Here is a 5,357-nt window from a genome sequence, read left to right on the forward strand (position 1 = left end):
GATTGTTGATATGAATGTAAGACAATATTCTAAAACAGTGTTGTACATATTATAGGCATATGTATTTTGGACAAGCTGAACATATCCTTTTCAGTGTAGGAAAATATTTTTGTTATGATCATTTTGTTGTTGTTTTTTTTGTGTGTGTTCAGCTTCATGTCATTTTTGTGTTGATAAAACCTGGAAAGGTTTTCTTCAATGGAATGTTTTTGTGCTACCTGTATTTTACTGAACAAAACAACATAGGATATAATAACAAAATTATAATTTTATTTGTCTGGTATTGAGATGTTTGTTCATTAAAAACAAAGAATCCTCATCATGTGTATCTTGTAGTGAATCTCTTAATGTTATTTCAAATCACATTGAGCATGTTTCAGTTCCTGGACTTCAATGATTACCCTCTTTTGAGATGTTGGATTGTCATTTTTATTGTGTAATTTGGTGAACTTGTACTGGCAAATAATTTTTTCTTTGTGAGGCATCTGAGGTTTCAGATTCACTCTACTTGTTTTTGAAATTTTGAATATGGGATTATTTTAAGTTCATTTCTTTCTACTAATAAGAAATTTAGAATTTAATGCTGCAGTTTTCTGTTTGAGTTTTTCTTTCAATTAATTATCCATATTTATCTCTTCCTTTTCCAGGATTATCTAACTTTTTCAGGTGGATTGCTGGTTTGGATGGTCTACTTGCTGTCAGTTTATTTTAGGGATTTTTGTATATAACTACTTCTAACCTTTATCTGGAATTAAACAAAAGGTAGCACCAGCTATCAACTCTTATGAGATATTCTATCAGTTATAGTGTACCCACCACTGTAAAGTTTGGAATAATTTTTTTGGGCTATGGGATATAAACTACAACTAGTAGATTATGCCTACCCCCCAGGCATTTCCTTGAATACATTTTCTTCTCCCACCCCAAAATGCAAAGTGATGATTCGTTCATGTCCTCAGTCACTAGAATCCCCTTCCAACAGCAAACACCTGCCCAATCAACCCAGGGCAGGATTCATAGAGGTCGATAGACCTTCCTTGAATAAGGACAGTAAGGAAAAAGATGTGGTTATAAACAGAAGGATTCTCCACCCAATTTGTCTACACGTAAATAAAAATGGCCACCCTGATACAATGGAACTGTTGAGGTTTACTTTCTAATCTGGATGACATCAAAACACTGATTGCTTCCTACCATCCTGTATGTCTTTTCTTACAGGAAACATTTCTAAAACATGCCGATACAGTCACCTTTAGGCAGTTTTCTTTGTACAGAAGTGACAGGCTGTGTGATGGACGAGTGCATGGAGGGGTGGCACTGTTGGTTGATCAGCATGTGCCCACCCTGTCTTTTAATCCTGGGGGACTTTAATGGACATCATTTCCTCTGGGGAAGTGCTGATATTGATAGGACGGGTTGCACTGTCGAGCGTATGCTCTCTGATCACAACCTTTCTCTTTTCAATACTGGTTCTTCTACTACTTATTTTCATGCACCTAGTTAGTCCTTAACAACTATTGACCTCTCAATTTGCTCCTCTTCATTATTCTCCCATTTTTCATGGAGGGTTGACAATAATCCACGAGGCAGTGATCATTTTCCTATAATTTTAAGAGAAACTGACCATGGTCGAAGCCACCTGACCCTCTTGCCCTGGTGGAAGCTAGATCATGCAAACTGGCTCTCTTTCAATGCTCTCACAGAACTTGATCCTTCCCTCATCTGTAAGCCATGAATAAACGACTGTGTGGCAGCAGTAACTGACTGTATTATACAAGCAGCTGCTCAATGTACTCCTAAAAACCTTGACACAGTTTTCACTATATTTTTGTTCATGGTGGAATCCTGCCTGCTACATGACAGGGAAAGCTCTAAATGGGCCTGGGATACTTTCCGTAGATATCTCGCACTTTTAAACTGCATCACTTTCCAGTAGGCCCATGCACATGCTTGGTGGGTAAGATGTCAAAGCCAGAAGGAATCTTACATTAACTTCACAACCAGCATATCTTCTACCACCAGTTCCAAAGTTATATGAGACAAGATTCAAAAGGTCAGTGGGCAATATAATTCTGTCCCCTTTTGATCTTGCTCTCTGATGGCCAGGAAGTAGCTGATACCAGGAGCATCGCTAGTACTCTAGGTGAAAGCTTTTGCTGGGTATCTAGCACTTCTGCTTCTTCTTCCACCTTTTTAGAGTTGGGCAGAGCGATCACCACTTACCTTTCGAATTGATTGTCTGCATGACTATAATTGTCAACTTACACTGGTGGAACTCAAACTGGCCCTTCATTGGTCTGGCAGTACATCAGTTGGACCTAATGATATACAATATGAAATGCTGCACTATCTATTTCCTGCTTCTCTTGCTATTCTTCTAATTGTTTTTAACTGGATCTGGCAGGAGAATGTTTTTCCTGATGCCTGGTACCAGACTGTTGTCCTTCCTTTCTCTAAGCCTGGGAAGGATCCTAAGATTCCTTCAAACTGCTGTCCAATTGCTTTGACGAACTGTCTCTGTAAGACCTTGGAGAGGATGGTTAATGCTTGTCTTGTTTGGTTCCTCGAATCAAACCTCCTCATCTCGCCCAACCAGTGTGGGTTCCGACAACAGCTCTCCACCATGGACCACCTGATTGGATTTGAAACGTCAATCAGAGAAACCTTTCTCAAATGACAACGTCTTGTATCAATATTCTTTGACATTGAGAAGGCTTATGATACAACATGGAGGTATAGCATTTTGCGAGACATATATATGGGTTACATGGTCGTTTGTCCATTTTTTAATGGACAGAAGATTTCAAGTTCGTATAATTTCAACACTTTCCCGTTCTTTTCTACAGGAAGTAGGAATCCCTCAGGACTGTTTTGAGTGTCACACTTTTCAGTATAAAAATTAATATCATCACTGAACAACTGCCTCTCACTGTTGCAAACAGGCTTTATGTTGACAACTTTCACATCTCATATCAGTTGTTGAACATGAGGTATATTGAGCAGCAACTGCAGACTGCCCTCAATCATTTACTGAAGTGGACCACAGCAAACAGCTTTAACTTCTTTCTCTCTCTCTCTAAAACTGTTTGCATGCACTTTTTCCACCAATGGGGTATTCACCCTGATTCTGAACTCCATATCAGTGAAGTTGTGCTGCTAGTGGTCCCTGAGACAAAGTTTTGGGGCTTATCTTTGACCTAAAGCTGACCTTTATACCACACATCAAGCAGCTACAGGTCAAATGTACAAGAGCACTGAACATCCTCTGTGTCCTCTTTTCCACCACTTGGGAAGCAGATCGATGTTCTGTGCTAAAGATATATCGAGCTCTTATACGATCAAAACTTGACTATGGATCACTGGTCTATGGCTCTGCCAGAGCATCGGCTTTAAAGATGCTGGACCGCATTCATCATCAAGGACTTGGGCTCTGCACTGGGGTTTTCTGCACTTCCCCAGTTCAGAGCTTATACACAGTCTCATGAACCTTCTTTGCACCTCTGCCATTTGCAACTGTCTTTACTATGTGCTTCAAAGCTCTGCTCCTTACCAGAATATCCCACCTGGGGTTGTGTTTTCCTTCCTAGGTGGGCCATACATTTTCAGAACAGACGACCTGCCGTTGCTCTTTTGGCCTTCGTATCCAGGCTCAGTTAAATAAATTGGGTCTGTCCTTGGATAACATTGCTGTATTTACTGGTCAGCCCATCCTACCATGGCTTCTTACAGTTCTCAAATGTGACCTATCTTTAAGTAATCTGAGAAAAGCGGACACTTCCGATTGGAAATACTATTTGTTATTTGTTGAACATCTTTCGAACCGTCCTTCCATTTCTATTTATACAGATGGTTCAAATTCAAGTGACTGTGTGGGCTCTGCCATGGTTTGTTGTGGTTCGGTGGTTGCAAGCGGAATCCCCTCTACAGCTTTTATGTTCACTGCTGAACTGTATGCCATTTCTCTTGCCCTGGATCACATAGAAGCTAAGCAGTATTCCAACTGCACTATGTATACTGACTCGCTTAGTTCTCTACTGGCCCTAGAATTGCTTCATGTTATATCGCACCCTGTTCTTGCCAATATTCAAACCTGACTGGCCCAATTCTCTTTAACATCTACTTCTATCCAGTTTTTATGGATACCAGGCCACGTTTGTATTTGCGGGAATGAACTCGCCGACACCGCAGCTACATCTATCTTCTCTGGCACTATCACCGATGTGCCTGTTCCATACATGGACTATGGTCCTGTATTGAAGGCTCAGCTCTGTGTCAGCTGGCAGTCGACTTGGAGTGAGCAATGCAAAAACAAGCATTTCCAAATAAAACCCTGTATTGGACTTTGGTCATCTTGCTTCTGTAAGGATCAGAATGAGGGAGTTTTAACAAGACTACACATTGGTCACAGTTTTTTAACTCGTCGTTTTCTTTTACCTGGAACTGATGCACCAGTGTGTAGTCTGTGTAACACTCAGGTCACAATAAGCTATATTTTAACTTTCTTGCCATTGTTACAACTCTCAATGATGGAACCTTTTTAAACATGTTCTATCCCAAGGTTTGTCTAGTGTTATTGGTGATGGTGACACTGTCCACCTTGGAAATATTTTTAGTTTTTTAAAGGCCATTAATCTTAACTTCCATCACATAGCCATGATACTCACTTGAGCCCCCCCTCCCAATGAACCAAGCCTTCCTCAGTCCCCAATATTGTTACCTACATATATTCATAAAATATGGAAAACACAATCATTGTTGTTGCTTAACAATTAACATCAAAGAGACATAAATCTGTTGAACTCAATGTCTTCATTAAGATGAAAGATAGTTAGCCTGATAGTGACTTTACTTTTCCTCAGAATGTATTAACTTCACATAGGATAATTCATTTCTGGTATGTAAACTATGTCTTCATGTTATATTTCTTTTGATTTGTAGCTTTACTCTTAATGGTTTTGACAACTGTTTACATTTCATAATAAATTGATTTCAGCATTTGTCAAGGAAGTTCATAAACATATTAAGAAAGAGAAGATAATGATTGAACTGTGAACATTAGATTGAAGTATTTATAAAGTATTGAAAATACTGTTAGACAATAAAATTCAAAAGGAAACAAGTGTCCATGTTCTGTACAAAAATGTATTTCAAGAAGAAACTACTGTAATTTTATATGGTGAATCTACTAAGTAAAATTTTTTTAAGGAAATTATTATTGGTAATTCCTTCCTTATTATACATTAGGTTTCTTAAGACATTTAATTTGCATATAGTTTTTTAAGTTTTTATTGCTTGGTTTTAACATCATAATGTAGGAAAAATATTCAAATTTTTACTGTTACAGTACACTTATTTTT

The sequence above is a fragment of the Tachypleus tridentatus genome, chromosome 1 (assembly GCF_004210375.1).
Source record: "Tachypleus tridentatus isolate NWPU-2018 chromosome 1, ASM421037v1, whole genome shotgun sequence".
NCBI lineage: Eukaryota > Metazoa > Arthropoda > Merostomata > Xiphosura > Limulidae > Tachypleus > Tachypleus tridentatus.